Source organism: Silene latifolia, chromosome Y (assembly GCF_048544455.1).
Source record: "Silene latifolia isolate original U9 population chromosome Y, ASM4854445v1, whole genome shotgun sequence".
Taxonomy (NCBI): Eukaryota; Viridiplantae; Streptophyta; class Magnoliopsida; order Caryophyllales; family Caryophyllaceae; genus Silene; species Silene latifolia.
Window position 1 is genome coordinate 401,568,624 of NC_133538.1, and position 18,793 is coordinate 401,587,416.

The 18,793-nt window shown below is 41.0% G+C and overlaps 1 pseudogene; it reads right to left on the reverse strand.

Moving 5' to 3' along the window:
* The window catches only part of LOC141632201 (aspartate aminotransferase, mitochondrial-like), a 134,191-nt pseudogene that overhangs the window by 108,878 nt on the left and 6,520 nt on the right, over positions 1–18,793 (reverse strand).

The following is an 18,793-nucleotide window of genomic DNA, read 5'->3' on the forward strand; positions in this document are numbered from 1 at the left end:
AGTAGAACATCTAATCATGGAAGTTAAGACATTTTCACAGTGAACGTTAGCCTAAGAGTCGTTAGTTAACACATAAACACATAATTTATCTACTCCCCCCTCTTGACATCATCAAGAGAAGGACAGAAATATGTTCAAGTAGTACATAATTAAACCAAAGGCAAATGTTCGAAATAAGAGAGAGAAAAACAGTCTATGATTTGCATAAGAGTTAAAAACAAAGAGCCAAAAGGTTAGGAGGGCAAAGGTAGGCACGGATGCCTTATTCATTATCGTGAGCATCCCCTCCAAGAGCTTGCACACGCTCGATGAGATCTTCATTAATGGTTTTGAGCTCAGCAACTTCTTCTCTAAGGGTCTCATTGTCGACAACCAACTTGGACACCATGTTCACAAGCTTGTCCAACTTTGCATTTACTGCACTCATTTCAACAGTTGAGCCAACTGTTGCACCGGACTTACCCGAGTACTTGCGAGCCAATTTCCCATTGCTAATAACCAAAGCCATTTGAGAAAGTAAACCCATGGTCATCTCATCACTCAAATTCTCATTACCGGGGCTACCTTTCATGACTAGCTTCTTTTTCATAAAGATAATGGACAACCACATACCATAGGGAATCACGGTTTTATTGTCAAATTTACCTTTTTAAAGGTCGGGGGCTATCTCATTGATACGGTGGAGGATGAGTTGGGGAAGGTTGATAGGAAGGCGTTTGAGAATGTGGTGGAGAAGAAGCATCTCAAGGAGAGAGCATCTTCCCCTACTATTGTTGCTTGGTAAGATGGCTCGGTGAACAAGGTTGAAGGTGAAACGGTGTGGGGCACGAAGTTCATGAGCATAGATGTTGGTGGGTCCATTTTCATTATCGGGTCGAAGGGTTCTCACAACCTCACTAGCCATACCTTCATCAACATCACCCTAAGTACTCTTAGGAAAGGAGGTAAGACCCACGGCTTCAACCTCAAGGTAAGAGGTAAGTTGGTCAATGGTTAAGACAAAGGGTTTTTGGTTAATAAAAGCCGAGAGAGTTCCTGATGCAACATCAGCTTTGACTGTTGCATAGAACTGAATTACCTCCCACATGTTAACCGGAGAGTATTTGTCGAGGACATTAAACCAACCTTGACCAAAAACAGCAGCTTTGAAGAATGCAAAGGCCGAGAGTATTGAGCTGAGCAAGGACATCATTTTTGAATGCATCATCATGAATGGTTACCATCAACTCCGTGCAAGTATTGAGAGGAATTTTATCCTCAATGATATCCTCATCTTTCGGTGGAAAATCCACCTCCTTCTTCCGTGGGTACCTCGGCTTTTTGGCCGCCTTAGGTTTTGATTCCCTCTTTCTCTTGGTAACGGTTTTAGGCTTTGTTTTTACTTTGGTAGGAGTTTCAATGATAATGTCATCATCATCATCATCATCAAACAGTTCGCTGATTTTTATTTGGGATTTGGTTTTGGGGGTGTCGGTGGAGAGAGGGTCAAATTTATTAAACACCTTGTCTTCATTGTTGGGTTCACCCATATTTTCATTGTTGGGGATGAACTCTTCTTCATGCATGACTTCATTTTCTGGATTTTGAATCGGAGAATCGATTTTTTCATCATTATCTTTCTCACTCACGGTTTCCTTCTCCTTTTCAAGCTCACTTTCTTTTTCTTTTTCCTCATCTTTTTCACTCATTTTTTCTTTCTCATTTTTATCACTATTATCTTCGGTCTCCTTTTCCTTTTCAACTTCTCCTTCACTTTCTTTTTCTCTTTCTGTTTCTTTTTCTTTTTCTGATTCTTTTTCTTTCTCAACAACATCATTTTTATCCTCATTTTCAGTTTCTTTTTCAACAACAACATCATTATCAACAATATCTTCAACAATCACCTTTTCTTTGTTGATTTTACTTGCCATTTGATTAAGTGTGGACTCATCTTCTTCGGAGTCAACATCAACATTTGAATCCAACATCACAGAGATTGGGGACTTCTTTTTAATCCACCATGGCCTCCTCTACCACGATCTCTTCCCTTTGTAGACATGGATTTCTTTCGTGCAACATTGGGCTTAACTGTTGGAGGCTTGGTAGGAGACGAGTTGGGTTTGTCGGATTTTTCGATGTGTGTAGCGGATTTGGTGGTCATTTTTTGCTTGACAATGAACTTTGGGTTGAAGGAGTCTTGAAGATTTTTGACTTCTCTATTGAATGAGTTTTTGGGAGCCATTTGAGGGTTGTTGGGGTTGACCCTTTTAGGGAGATGAAAGAAGTTGAGTTGTTTTGAATTTTGAATAGAAATTTGTGGGTAAATGGGAAAGTGTGGTTATTGCATGGGGGATTAATGTGTGGACGGTTGGGTTAATGAGGGGGTGGTTAATAGGTGAGGTTGAGTGTAAATGTGGGAAATGATGGTATAGGGGACGGCTAAAGTGGGATTTGCTTGATGGGACATAAAGTAGTTTGTAAGGCTCAATGCAATAATTCAAGTACAAAATGTGGAGTTTCGATGCAATTTTTTCCCGGTCCATTTGACATATGATAAATTTTGACAATTTTTAGACTTGAGAACATGTACATCCCTTTTCTCTAGTCAATCATGTGGGAAAATAATTTTAACTCGTGTTATATGTCGCCTAACAAACCAATTTCCAAACGAAATTTTACGAATTGTTCCCTTTCTAACGGTTTTGTAAAAATGTCCGCAATTTTATTTTCCGTTCTACAAAAGGTTAGACATATATTTCCTTTTTCGACTTGATCACGTGAGAAATTATGCCTTATATCAATGTGTTTCATCCTAGAATGTTGTATTGGATTTTTCGAGATGTTAATGGCGCTAGTATTATCACAAAATATGGGAGTGGGTTCGAAAATAAGACCGTAATCACGCAATTGTTGTCGTACCCAAAGAATTTGAATACAACAAAGAGTGGCACTTACATACTCACTTTCGGCCGTGGATAGAGCAACGGTATTTTGCTTCTTGGATGCCCATGAGATGAGGCACGGTCCTAAGAAGGTAGCAATACCCGAGGTGCTTTTCCTATCCAACCAGCTCCCCGCATAATCCGCATCCGAAAATCCTATAAGATCAATGTCATAATGAGTTGGGTACCAAAGGTATAAACCTTGTGTTTCAATCAAATACCTAAAAATTCGTTTAACTGCTTTGAAATGTGATTCCTTATGATTTGATTGGAAACGAGCACATACACACACACTCAATTATATGTCGGGTCGACTAGCGGTTAAATAAAGCAATGAATCGATCATACCTCGATAAACCTTTTCACTAACACTCTTACGATTTTCGTCTTTGTCAAGACTAAACTTGGAGATCATAGGTGTAGACATAAGATTCGAGTTAGTCAACCCAAACTTATCATTTCCTTTAGGTTCTTTTGTTGGTGAATCATGGATCCTTTCTCACTTTGCTTGATTTGAAGACCAAAGAAGAATCCAAGCTCTCTCATCATACTCATTTCAAACTCGGAAGTCATTAGATCCGAAAAGTATTAATAAAGGACATTATTTGTTGCACCAAAAATTATGTCATCGACATACACTTCCACAAGCAACAGTTCATATGACTGTGACTTGATAAACAATGTTTTATCAACTGAACCACGTAGAAAACTGTTTTCTAACAAAAACTTTGAAAGCCTATCATACCAGGCTCTGGGAGCCTGTTTTAAACTATAAGGTGCTTTATCAAGTTTGAAAACGTGGTTAGGGAACTCATTGTTTATGAAGCCCGGAGGTTGTTCGAAAAAAACTTCTTCCTCAAGATAGCCATTTAGGAAAGCGGTTTTAACATCCATTTGAAAAAGTTTTATGCCGAGGTGAGACGCAAAAGCTATGAGCATTCGTATGGCCTCAAGCCTAGCTACCGGTGCAAAGGTTTCATCATAATCAATTCCTTCTTTTTGATTAAACCCTTGAACCACTAGTCTAGCTTTATTCCTTACGATTTCTCCAACATCATCAAGCTTATTGCGAAAGACCCATCTCATACCAATTACAGTACGTTGAGATGGTCTAGGGACCAGATGTCATACCTTATTCCTCTCAAATTGCTCCAATTCTTCTTGCATAATCTTCACCCAATATTCGTTCGTTAATGCCATTGTGATATTATTGGGTTCAATTTGTGATATGAATGCGTCAAAAGAACAAAAGTTTTGGAGTGAAGATCTGGTTTTGATTCTAGAGGTTAGATCACTGGTTCGGTTTGATAAAGGGTAGGAGCTTTGATGTTTCCATTTCTTTAGAACAAGAGTGTTGGAGGTCTCGTTTGATTCATTTGGTTCTGATGCAACAGTTGTTGTGACTGTTGCACGTGGAGTATTTTATGTGGGTGTTTGTGGATCAGTTTCAGTTTGGTTAGTGAGTGGTTCACTGCAGTCCCTATTGATACGTGCCTAATGTATAGTCTTTTTAGCCTATTTCAGCACGTATTTCTATGCATATTTATACTGTTTTTATGGTATTTTGCCCCGAATTGGCTACTTTGGTGCATTTTGTCCTTTTTGTAGGAATGATCGCGAAAGTAGTGGAATCGTACCCTTTTTCGTCCTTTTTGCATGCATTTAGAGGAGACGGGATTGTCCCAGAGTGAGATACTGCATTTGAATGCGTCGTTGCACGCATTACGAGGCATTCGGTGGCGGACTTGAGCTGAAATGAAGATGAAACACTCGATCGAGCAGTTTTCCCACTCGATCGAGTGGTTTCTACACCCCAGAATGATCGATCGAGCAGTTTACTACTCGACCCTTAACTTGCAGAAAGACCATCTACTCGATCGAGTGACTTTCTGGTCGATCGAGTAGATTTGGCTAAGGATTTGGTCGATCGAGTGGTTTTGATGGCTATGGGCTTTAATTAGCCCGCGTGAGTGTTTATTTCGCTAAACTTAATTATTTTGCTATTTAAGCACGCTTTACTAGGTTAATTAGATCTATCTTTTATTTTAGCAAACTCTCTACTGTTAAACTTTGCTACGTACATTATTCTCCTTCACTGTAACCTTGCTTTGGGATTATTTTCACTCGGATTTTGTGTTCTTTACGCCGGATTCGCTTGGATTGTAATTCCTTTCTCCTTCTTAATAATAATTAATCATTTGTTTGCTTTTAATTGCTTGTTTACTTCGATTATCCTTCTGCCCTAATTTTCTTTTATGCAATTTATTGTTTATTTCATAATGTTTACTGCTGGGAATTTAATTGCTGTTAGTTTAATTAGCAATATGAGTAGCTAAACCCCTTTCATGTTGGGATTAGGGGATCTGCTGTAGAAATGTGACGATGTAGTAAATGATTTAGATGTTTAATTGTGAGACCCTGTCACCATAGCAATTTAATTGTATTTATCCGACTTAGTTGAGTGCACGCTTCTATGTCACCCTTTAATCTGGCTAAAATTAATCCTAGATCGAAAGATTGGACTAAATAGGCCTGCTATGAACAGTAGACTACCCTAATGAGGGTGAAAGTTAAGTTAGTGGTAATTTAGGATAGAAATTGGACCGAAAGGACCTTTCAACATCCGTCTCACATTAGTTCCTCTAAATCATTTACAGCTGAGTCATTAGACTACCGTAGTGAACCGAATTCCTGACATGTCCCTTTTCTCTTGATAGTTTAAACCTTTATCTTGTCTTACTGCTCTTATCTTCTTTTTTCTCTTTCCCTTAAACCTCGTAGTTTAGAAACCAATTCAACAAAACCCTCCAGTTGTTACTTTAGGACTAGAACTAGATAGCTGATAATTATATTACCTCCCTGTGGATTCGATACTCGACTGCCTCTGCTACATTTTAGTTGAGACCGTTAGGTTTTATCTTTGATAGGGTTGCGATAGCCGTGTCAAATTTTGGCGCCGTTGCCGGGGAGGCAATTGTTTAAATTATTACTTGTTTATTTTTAGTCTTTCTTTTAGTTTAAGGGGCGTCCGTTCCTTAAACTATTCTTATATTCTATTTGTAGTTTCTTCTTATGCGCAGGTCACAGGGTGGTGAACTACTACCATTCAATCCTGAGATTGAGAGAACCTTGCGCGCAAAGAGGAGATTATTTCAAGACCAACAGTCAGAGGAAGAGCCTAGTTCTCATTCTAGCTTTTACGAGAACGAGCTTTTCGAGGAGGATCCACCTTGCTCTCCAGTTTCTACTTCATTAGTTGAAACCGTCACTTCTCCGGAATTTCCAGAAATGGCCGAAGAAGCAACCATTGCCAGTCACTCTGAGCCGACAACTGCGAATCTCTATAAGGGATTTGTACTACCAGGGGAGGCAAGAAAATTCGAGCCGAAGCCGTCCTACATCAATTTGGTTGAGAGAAACCAATTTTGGGGAGCTGCAAATGAAGATGCAGCTAAGCACATGGAGACCTTTATCGATTATTGTTGTTCCATACCCCCACCAACTGGCGTGACCCCGGATCAGATAAAAGAAACCATGTTTATTTTCTCACTCCAGCGATCTTTGCAAAGGGAGTGGTATAGGGATCTGGACCGGGCTGCTCATGGGATAACTGAGTGGAATTCACTGGCTTTGGCATTTTACAAGAAGTACTTTTCTGCCGCGAAGACTAATGCCATTAGAGCTCAGATCACGAGCTTTAAACAGGGGCCTGATGAGAACTTTCATGAGGCATGGGTCCGTTTCAAGAAGTTGGTGCGAACAATTTCGCACCATGGTTTCAAAAAGTGGAGTCTATGCAATCAGTTCTATAACGGGCTGTATGACGATCAGAGGGCTATTTTGGATGCTGCAGCTAGTGGTCGATTTGCTGAGAATATGGGAGAGACTAAGGGGTGGAAGATCATTGATGACTTAGCCACCCATAAAGCTGAGTATGGGAATTCCAGAGGGAATCAAAGGAGGAGTGCTGAATCTCCTTCTGTAGCTGCACTTGAAGCTCTCACTGCGAGATTTGATAAGTATGAGTTGGGAGGAGCTTCAAAAGGAGGGATGTATCAGGTAAATGGTGTTTCAGATGGTCCTTTCGTCTGTAGAAGATGTGGAGCTGAGGGACATGTTTCAGAGAATTGTCCTAGTCCCTTTGAGTCTTGTGCTGCCTTTCAACATTACAGGCAGACAAATACTTATTATGAGCCGAACGTCCATCCCAATTTGAGGTGGAGTAGTCAAAATGTGCTCAATCCTACTCCTCCTAAGAACCAGCAGCAGCCGTATATTCCTCCACATAAGAATCAACAAGGCTATCAGAAGCCCCCGTCCTTCAATCCTCCTAATCACGGTGCATCATCTTCCGGCGCGGTGAGTGAAATTGGTGAGCTTAAGTCCATGATGCAAGCCCTTACAAAGCAGTTTCAGCTGAGTGATCAACAAAGAAACTCAAGTGATCAACAAAAGGACGCGTCCATAAAGGCACTTGAGACTCAAGTTGCCCAACTAGCCGCGAATCAATCCTCGAGAAAGCAGGGCCATTTACCGACTCAAAACGAGAAGAATCCACATGAGACGGTAAATATGATAGAATTGAGAAGCGGTCTTTCTTATGAGGGACCGAAAGTGTTGAAATCGAGACCGAGGAAGGCTAAAACTGATGGTGAACGAGTGTTCGACGAAGAAAATAAGCTCACGGCAAAGCAAGTGCTCGATCGACCGATTACGGGGTGGTCGATCGAACGAACGAAGCGAAAGTGCTCGATCGAGTGGTTTTTCCACTCGATCGAGTGAACAGAAGAGTAGATCGTGATCGATCGAGTAGTTATTCTACTCGATCGAGTGAAGCAGAAAGTGGAGTTGATCGATCGAGTGGGAATTTTACTCGATCGACTGATTCTGAAGGAGAAACTGCTCGATCGAATGGGTTTATTGGTCGATCGAGTAGTATTGATGAAGGGAAGCTTATTCGAGAGCCTGCTAGTGCTCGTTTAAGCGAGGAATCACCGGAAAGACCCCGTTCGAGAGGTAAGAAGCGTCCAAAGGATACAGAACTTGCACCGGAAGATACATTGGAAGCGAGAAACAAGGGACTTGAGATACCTATCATGGTTCCCTTCCCGAGGCGGCTGCAGAATACTAAAGCTAATCAACAATTCGGCAAATTTGTCGAACTTCTGAAGAGCTTGGAAGTCACTGTGCCGTTCACTGAATTGCTGACAAAGGTACCCTCTTATTTAAAGTTTATGAAAGAAATTTTATCGCGTAAGAGGACTATTAATGATAGTGAGACAATAGCTTTGACTGAGGTGGGGTCAGCCCTATTTCAAAACAAGTTACCCCCTAAGCAATCAGACCCGGGTAGTTTTTCAATTCCGTGTCATATCGGTATGCATTTTATTGATAACGCGCTATGCGATTTAGGCGCTAGCGTGAGTGTCTTACCGTTGTCTCTGGCTAAGAGATTTGGTTTGACAAAGCTGAGTTGCACCAACATGACTGTCCAGATGGCCGACCGTAGTCTATCACGGCCACTAGGTGTAGTAGAAGACGTACCTGTTCAGATCGGGAAATTCTTCATTCCCGTTGATTTTGTTGTCTTAGACATCCCCAAAGATGCACACACCCCTATCATTTTAGGGACACCATTTTTGTCTACTGCCCGTGCAGTAATAGACGTCGGGGGCAAGACTTTGACCTTTCAGGTAGGGGACGAGGAGCTGATTTTTCATCAGTCTAAGTTCCGGAGAGCTCCCATGCAAGCCCAGCCTTGCAATGCTCTCTCTTCTATTGATCCTATTATTGACACTCCGGATGCAAATTTGGAGAATTTTGCTGCTATTGTTAACCCTCCGCCTCGGGGCGAGAGCAAAAGGAGGAAAGTTCGTCTGTTTTCCTTCTTTGCAGTGCGGATGAAAGCAATGAAGGAGCTTTCAAAGGACATGGTGTAATTATTATCAATCAAATTGAAGATGATGACGCTAAAGCTGGTGATAAAGGAGCAAGGACGAGGAAAGTTCGCGCTTACGTGGATGTGAATTACTCCCCTCCTACCGTTTCAAGTGATAATTCATGCTCATGGAAGTTGAATAGGACAGTCAATGTTGCTGAGGTGACGTCCTCTAGTCAGGAGCCCACAAAGGGGCTACTGAAATTTGTTGGGAATTGAGCGGGGAAATGCCCCGTGTAATACCTTGTAATAGATAATTTTTGAATTTCCGTTGAATTTGTTTTATTGCTTTTATTAGGACAATTAGATTTTTAGACTGCTTTTAGTGTAGAATTAAGACTATAGACTGTTCTTATGCGTATTTGGTATTCTGGGAAATTTTTGCGTGTGTTTTTATACAGGTTTGGGGAAGTTTTTACGCATTCCAAGGAAGAAAAGACGAAAATTCTAGAGTTTACATGAGAAAAGTCCTCGATCGAGTACTTTTTGTACTCGATCGAGTGAAAATTGGTCGATCGAGCACTCTCTTTAAGTCGATCGAGTAAAACAAAAAGAGGAACTTCTCGATCGAGTAGAATTCTACTCGATCGAGCAACTGGAGCATAAAAGTGCTCGATCGAGTGGTTTAAAAGTGCTCGATCGAGTGGTTTAAAACCACTCGATCGAGTGAAATGAACAGGACACAGAGAGTTTTTTTTGTCTTAAACTCTATTGTTTTGTTTTAACCTTCATTTCTCCCCAATTTTTCGTCTAACAAACCCTAATTTGCGATTAAAATCTCCCAAATCCCCATTATTTCTTGCCTAAACACCAAATCCGCCTCCTACAAATTGTTGTTTGTCAATTAATCTTTCAAAACCCCCTAAATTTCCCCTTGATTGCGTTCATTTTCTCGGTTTTAAAAGGGTTTTAGGGTTTGCGATTTTTTTTTTGATCGAAAATCGCCTTATCTTGCTTGTTTATTTGAAGATTGATTGCGTTTGTAGGTCTTTTATCATCAAGTAAGTGTTTCTTCCTTCCTCTATGCATCTTAATTTCGTTTTTTTCGAAATGTTATGAGGTAAATGGTTTCTAGGGTTTCGAAAACCCCTGTTTGGTCGAATTTTTCGACTTGATTGTGTTTGTATGCCCTTAATTAGCTTGCTTGATGATCAAATCCCCCTTCCTCGCTGTTGTTGCTTGCTTAATTCGAATTTTCCGCGATTTTGCGATATGGGTGCAGGACTGTCGAATTTTTCGACCGTCACTTTGGTGAATGCTGCTGTAATCTGTCTAAATTAGCTTCTTTGTCGCTTAATTGCTGCTGTTTTAAACTGCTATCACACCCTGTCGATGCCTAACATGCTTCCATTCGAATTTTGTGCAAAAAAAAAAAAAAAAATCTCGCAATTAGGGCTACCTCAGTCGAATTTTTCGACTGTCAGACGGTTTATATGCTGCATTGCTTTAGTTAACCTCAGTGTTACTTATGTGATGCTGTTGTTAACTGCTTTTCCCGTCCCCTATCGCCATTATATGCTGTAATTCAAACTTGTTTGAGGATTGTTGGGAATTCTATGCTGTAAAGTCGAATTTTTCGACTAGTAGGGGATAAATATGCTGTCACATGCTGGTTTTACATGCTGTTTTAGCCACAGTTAGCAGCTATTTTCTCATCATACCCCTGGTCTCCCTTAATTTATGTTTGCAGGATGGATTCCAGTTCTTTACCATCCACTAGTTCGTCCTCCAGTCCGTCTTCGAGTGAGACAATGGCCCCTGATGATGCCACTGTCTCCACTTTAGTGACCACTGCAGCCCCTGTGTTCCTAGTTTCTGCTGCAGGGACGGTTTTTACTCCAGCTAGCTCACCAAGCTAGCACGATTCGAGCTACCTCTACCTCTACGGTCACCACCACATTAATAGCACTAGACTTTGCTAGTTCCTCTTCGCGGTGACCACGGTAGCCACTACCTCTGCACCCGGGGCTTTCCACTTTTACACTGTGGCGGACTCGCCCGCGATCCGCAATGCCTTCGAGCGCCCCCGTTCCTCACACCGTCGCTTCACGGGCTTCGCTTGAGATCCGAGAGGGGGTCGTGATGCACGATCTCGAGCTACGCCGCTCCTGTTACCTCTACTTCTTCTCCCAAAGACTTCTACAATGCCGCATTCGCTTCTCGCTTCTATTTCGGGCACTGTTACGGTCCGAGGGGACACCTCCCTCGACCCTCACCCAGATTATCCGCAGGTATTATTCGTCAACGCTTTACACCGTACTAAATTTTATAACCTGCTTAAGTGTGTACATGTTCCTTCCCGATTTCTAGAGGAATCAGCGCTTACGAGACTCGGCATTTACGAGTCGGTTTGTGACTTACTACGGGCCAAGAGTTCTTCAGTGTCCTTCCGGTTGTTTAACCGGACCTTTCCGATGACACTAGGGGAGTTTGGTAAGTTACTTGACCTTTCCTCTACGGGCTTGACTGCTGCCCCGAGGAAGGTCTACCGTCAGCTTTGGCGGTGTCTGGCCCAGACCACTTTCAGGGAGCGGAAGCTCCATCAGGTCCACCTACCCCATGTCCGTGTTTTCCTTAGACTGATGGGGAGCACTATCTTCGGCCGATAGGAGCCGAACAACATGACAAACACCGAGCTCTCCATCCTGGGTGGTTACCTAAACATTGACTGCGAGGGTCCCTTCACCCTCAACATAGCTTACTTGACCGCCCAGTACCTTCGGAGCCAGGGGCTGAAGGAGACGGGAACCATTGCCTGCGGTGGCATAGCCACCATTCTTGCCCGTCGCCTTTTCCTCGTTTGGCCTCGTGACTTGCAGTACCTCGCTGGAGGGAGGCTACTGAGTCTGGACGCCATGCTCTCTCAGCATTGGCTTACCCCAGACTACCAGACTTGGAAGATAGACGGCTCCTTGTCTATTGACTTACCTTGTGAGACTCTTCCCCGTCTTGAGCCCTTGCCTACTGTTGCAAAGGGCCACCGTCTGCCACCACTACCTCACCTTCTCCTTCCACCCAGACCTACTCCTGCTGCACCCGCCGCCAAGACGCGGCGACTTGAGACTGGAGAGGGGTCCACACCTTCAGGGAGTACCCAGCCTTCTACGGCTACTTCCGATCCGACCCCTACTCCCACTACTACTACCACTCCTACTCCTACTCCACCTCCCACTGACCAGACACAGTCTGAGCCGATCTTATCGGCTACTTACGTACCACCTCCTCCTTTTGTGGCGCCCGCGGTCCTGGACCAAGGGGGTGCCGTTTACGGTTTGTTGCGTGAGATTGCAGAGCGTCAGGCTCGTATGGAGAGGGACATGGCTCTTGCCTTACACCCTCTGTACGAGTACCACTTGCGGTGACACAGACCGATCCCGGAGGGTTGGCCACACCTTTCCTTCTTCCGGTACCCACCTGAGGGGTACCCGGTTTCTAACGGGGAGGAGGAGGAGGACCCAGAGGTGCCAGTGGAGAGAGCTCGCGCTGAGGAGCGGAGGAGGAGGGAGGAGGAGAGAGACCCCGAGTACATGGCGGAGGTTGGCCGGGAGAGCAGTGACGACGACGACGAGTAGCTACTGGTCTACTCACTTCCCTAGTTTTCTGGCTGGTTTGGGGAAGTTCGTATTTTGTATGTATCTCTTACTCTTTTATTTTGTCTCCTTTATTTTATTGTTTTTATTTTGTTGGTTGTATATTCCCGTTCCCTTGTATATATCTGCTGGTGTATGCTGGAGGACAACGAGGGTGTTGTCCGTTTTGGTTTGGGGAGGGTATTGCATCCTTTTGAGTCTGCATCTGCATCTATTTTTGCATTCACGTTTACTTTTCAGCTTGTATTGTTCTTTATTTTCCATCAAAAATCCAAAAAAATTAGAAAATTTCAAAAATTCAAAAATTTCACGTTTATTTTTTCATATAGGTTAAGTCGGAACGGTCGATTTCCGTGATGAAATTGCACTATAACTTGTCATTTTGCTTGAGCCTTGCACTTTTGTTGATAGTTATTAGCTTTGTCATATGCATAGTCTACGAGTTTCTGTTCAAATATAGCTGACTGTTTAGACTTGACCTGATAAATTGGCAACCTACTTACAAATTCTGAGATATTAGAGCCCATAACTGGTGACATTCATGACCAGTTCATTAGGAATTGAGAGTAGTACTCCTTGCACATTTATGACATTCAATTTCGAGTCAAATGCACATATTCGGGTTCGTGGTTGGTGTCACATGCAGGGAGGTGCTTGCAAATTTCCCTTTCCTTATATTTTTCACCCATTTAGCTCCACATTAGCCAAATCTGCCTTTTTGACCCATTAGCTACATCCCAAACTAAGCCTGCCTAGTCAAGCTAGTTAGAATGTTCTTTTGTGGTATGTTTTTCCATTGCAGTTTGGTCCGTATTTCTTGTTTCGGAGTTGGTGTAAGTATTATGGAAGGAGGAAAAGAAAGAAAAAGGAAAGTATTGAAAAGAAAAAAAAAAGACGTGAAAGCAAAAGAAAATAAAATGAAAAAATGAAAGAGCTGAATGACGTGAAACAAAGGAGAAAAGTTGAAAAAAAAGGTTGTTTGTTTCAGTTAGCTATCTCATATGGTGTTTAAAAAAGGGAAGTTTGTGATCGTCTGACTCCTCCGTTCTATTCCATATTTTTGAGGCGATTGTGTTTGAGTTTAGTGAGTTGTGTGCCAAATAAAGGGCACTTGTACTTAGTTTTTCAGTCAGTTGAGATTCGGATGATTTACTATGGTCCTGTTAAGAACTAGCTTGACGCTTTTACCTCCACATTTCCATAACATGTTTTGCCTTTTCTCACCTGAACCTCACTTTTCCCAAACTATTTGTAAGCCCTCGGTTGTGACGGACATTATTGGTTGGAGTGTGTGCATTAGTACTTGAATTGTCTTTCATTTTTGTTGCATGTATGCTATGTAGGTCGCAGTTAGGTGAGTGACTGTCTTTTCTTCTCTTTTTTACACATAATATTCACCCTTTGCTTCATGAGAGAAGAGTGACCACGAGAGAGTCCGATTTTGTTGGTCTTGCAAGGTCGATAGGTCGATAGGTCACTATATTTACGAATGACTTATAACTCGTTTGCATATTGACTGCTTAGCTTTAACTGTTAGTTTTTGTTGCATTAAATTGGTTCAAGTAGACAAGTGAAGCTAGCTCTGAGTTATCATTTCCGTTCCATTGGTTTAGTTTTGAGTTTACTCGAGGACGAGTAAAGGTTCGGTTTGGGGAGATTTGATACGTGCCTAATGTATAGTCTTTTTAGCCTATTTCAGCACGTATTTCTATGCATATTTATACTGTTTTTATGGTATTTTGCCCCAAATTGGATACTTTGGTGCATTTTGTCCTTTTTGTAGGAATGATCGCGAAAGTAGTGGAATCGTACCCTTTTTCGTCCTTTTTGCATACATTTAGAGGAGACGGGATTGTCCCAGAGTGAGATACTGCATTTGAATGCGTCGTTGCACGCATTACGAGGCATTCGGTGGCGGACTTGAGCTGAAATGAAGATGAAACACTCGATCGAGCAGTTTTCCCACTCGATCGAGTGGTTTCTACATCCTGAATGATCGATCGAAAGCGTTCTTCGCTCGACCCTTAACTTGCAGAAAGACCATCTACTCGATCGAGTGACTTTCTGGTCGATCGAATAGATTTGGCTGAGTATTTGATCGATCGAGTGGTTTTGATGGCTATGGGCTTTAATTAGCCCGCGTGAGTGTTTATTTCGCTAAACTTAATTATTTTGCTACTTAAACACGCTTTACTAGGTTAATTAGATCTATCTTTTATTTTAGCAAACTCTCTACTGTTAAACTTTGCTACGTACATTATTCTCCTTCACTGTAACCTTGCTTTGGGATTATTTTCACTCTGATTTTGTGTTCTTTACGCCGGATTCGCTTGGATTGTAATTCCTTTCTCCTTCTTAATAATAATTAATCATTTGTTTGCTTTTAATTGCTTGTTTACTTCGATTATCCTTCGCCTAATTTTTCTTTTATGCAATTTATTGTTTATTTCATAATGTTTACTGCTGGGAATTTAATTGTTGTTAGTTTAATTAGCAATATGAGTAGCTAAACCCCTTTCATGTTGGGATTAGGGGATCTGCGGTAGAAATGTGATGATGTAGTAAATGAATTAGATGATTTAATTGTGAGACCCTGTCACCATAGCAATTTAATTGTATTTATCCGACTTAGTTGAGTGCACGCTTCTATGTCACCCTTTAATCTGGCTAAAATTAATCCTAGTTCGAAAGATATGACTAAATAGGCCTGCTATGAACAGTAGACTACCCTAATGAGGATGAAAGTTAAGTTAGTGGTAATTTAGGATAGAAAGTGGACCGAAAAGACCTTTCAACATTCGTCTCACATTAGTTCGTCTGAATCATTTATAGTTGAGTCATTAGACTACCGTAGTGAACCGAATTCCCGACATGTCCCTTTTCTCTTGATAGTTTAAACCTTTATCATGTCTTACTGCTCTTATCCTTTTTTTCTCTTTCCCTTAAACCTCGTAGTTTAGAAACCAATTCAACAAAACCCCCCAGTTGTTACTTTAGGACTAGAACTAGATAGCTGATAATTACATTACCTCCCTGTGGATTCGATACTCGACTGCCTCTGCTACATTTTAGTTGAGACCGTTAGGTTTTATCTTTGATAGGGTTGCGATAGCCATGTCACCCATTCCTCCTGGATGAGCTAGCTCCATCTTGACATGAGGGAGGGTTAGTTACCCCTGAATTTTGGCCAGCCTCTTCAAGCAACAGTAGCTCCAACTGTTGTTCAGCCTCTTCCACTACTTGATCCATGTCATGTCGTATCATTCCAATTTCAAAGTCATCATCTTCCTCATCATCCTCTTCATCATTGACCTGTGTATTTGAAACAAAGAGACTAGATTCGTCAAATATTACATGAATGCTTTCCTCCATTTTCATTGTTCTCTTGTTATATACTTTGTAAGCTTTACTATGATCGGAATAACCAACAAAAACACTTTCATCACTACGGGCATCAAATTTGCCTAGGTTGTCTTTTCCATTATTGTGCGCAAAGCATTTACTACCAAAGCATTTTAAATGTGAGATGTTAGGTTTTCTTCCTCGTAGTAATTCATAAGGAGTTTTCTCAATGATTTTTCTAATCATGACACGATTATAGATATAACAAGATATGTTAGCGGCCTCCGCCCAAAAGTTCCTTGGCACTTTAGAGCTAATGAGCATGGTCCTAGCCATATTTTCAAGAGTTCGGTTCATTCGTTCCACAGCCCCATTTTGTTGAGGGGTTCTTGCGGCCAAAAAGTTATGGCTAATACCATGTTCATTGCAATAAGACTCAAATGACAAATTCTCAAAATCGGTTCCATGGTCGGATCTCAAGGAGACAAGTTTATAACCAAATTTGTTTTGGACCTTTTTAACCCAATTTAAGAATTCGTGAAAAGTTTGATCTTTAAAGTTTAAGAAAAGAAGCCAAGCATATTTTGTAACGTCATCTACAATGACACAAATGTAGCGACTTTCACCTCTACTAACAATGTGCATGGGTCCACATAAGTCTATGTGAATGAGTTCAAGAGGCAAGGAAGTGCTAACGACCTTTTTAGATTTAAAGAAACATTTTACTTGTTTACCTTTAACACAATCGTCACAAAGTGATTTAAACTCCAATTTGATGTTAGGAATGCCATCAACTAGATCAAGCCTCTTGAGGGTATTAAGTATTTTAGCATTTACATGACCAAGTCGTTTATGCCAAAGCCAATGGTCATTATTTTGAACACTCATGCATGATAATGTTTGACCCGACAATGAATATAAGTTAGTCATGTAAACATCATTGACACGTTTTCCTTAAAGAATAAGTTCTCTAATCTTTGCATTAATTATTCTACATTGACTAGCAAGAAATTCAACGATGTTACCTCGATCACACAATTGTGATATGCTTAGAAGATTGTGTTTTAACCCTTTGACAAGCAACACTTTGTCGACACATAGTGAATTTGACTTACCAACTTTTCCAATACCAATTATTTCACCTCGTTTGTTGTCACCAAAAGTCACCATGCCACCATCGTAGGCTTCTAGCGAAAGGAATTGGCTTTCATCTCCCGTCATATGACGAGAGCATCCACGGTCTAAGTACCAATTGTTGCTGCCTCTCGCTAATGCCTATAAGAAATCAAACGTTTAGTTTAGGAACCCAAACAAGCTTGGGTTCCTTCTTGATAATGACTTTCTTGACTTCTTTCTTTTTAATCCGAACTTGTTTAGCCGCTTTAACGCTTCTTTCTAACTCAAGGACTCTCTTTTCACAACCATTGAATTCATTGCCAGTTTTACCGCAGTAGTTGCAAATGATGTATTCAGGAAGGCCGGCGTAATTTCTTCTTCAAAAATCAGTCTCGCTTGGGTCCTGGTTTCGAGTGCAACAGTGCGTGGTACTGTTGCATTGAAACCAAATCCAGCATTTTTTGCACGGTTTTCGTATTCTTGAGACTGTTTTAGAAGAAACTCTAAAACATTCTGACTTCCTTCCCAGTTCAAATAGAACATCTTAGCTTCATCTAGCTCTTTTGTTAGTGTTTCAATTTTAGCAAGATGATTAAGATTTAGTTGACCTACTTTGTCGAAAGCGTGTTTGGCATGTCTTACTTCATCACTAAGCAATAAGCCAATTTGCTCAAGTTGCTTGTTATCTCTTTTACACAAGGTGAGGTCAGCTAGCAGAGAGTCACGTTCCTTAGTTAGTAAAGACACATGTTTTAAGAGAGTCTCAATTTCCTTTATAGACTCAGATGCAACAGTTGCATCATTTGTTGCATGGGTTTGTTCAGCTTTTTTCAGAGTTTAAATTTGAACAAGGAGGTCATTGTTTGATTTTTGCATTCGATCTAAAGCGCTTTTGACATGACTTGACTCGTCGTTCAACATTTCAGCAATTTTGACAAGATTAACTTTTTCACTTTCACATGTTGATAGATCAATCAAAAGTTGGTTACGTTCTTTGGTTAGTGAGGACACAGTTTTGACGAGAGACTCATCTCCTTTGTTAGACACAGATGCAACAGTGTAGTGCTCTGTTGCATGCATTTCATCAACCCTTTTAGCAAGAAACAGATTCTCTTTTCGGAGCTTTTTAATCTCCTTTTCAAGACTCATTGATGAACTAGGTTGATCAATCTCATTTAGACATTCTTTCAAACCAACATTTTCTTCGGCTATGTCTTCAATTTCAGTTTGCATAACCTCTAATTTATTGTTTTGGACATGACACTTATCAATGAATTGGTCTAGGAGAAGACAAACTTTGTCGTTAGAGAAGGATCGAACCTTTTTTTGAACTTATTTACCTCATTGTCTAAATCTGAATCTGATTCCACGGAATGAGCCATAAGACATTTGATATTTTCTTTCTTTGATGACTTTGGAACATCATTGATTGATTTGGAAGAGCTGCACATTTTGGCGTCCAATTCTTCCTCAAGGACCTCGTCCTCCTCGGAATCGGACATTCCCCAAATGAATGTCATCACTTTACTTTTATACTCTCTTTTAGCAAGCTCACGCTTTTCTTTAGATTTAATGTCGTTCCACTTTGGGCATTCTTTGATTTGATGACCTTTGTCGCCACATTTGAAGCCACATTAACACAAGTAAGATCTATTATATACAAGTTTGAGAAACTTAATGGATTGTAAGTTAACAAACGGTATAGTAGGTCTATGCAACAGTATGAATGAATGTTGCAGAGCACTGACAGCGAGATTAAAGAGTAAATATACAATGATAAGAGAATGTAAAAGTAAATAAACAAATAAGACGATGTTTTAAAAATTGGTTCAGCTCCTACTCCGGAGCCTACGTCCAACCGTTATTTTATTGCTTGTTTAGAAATT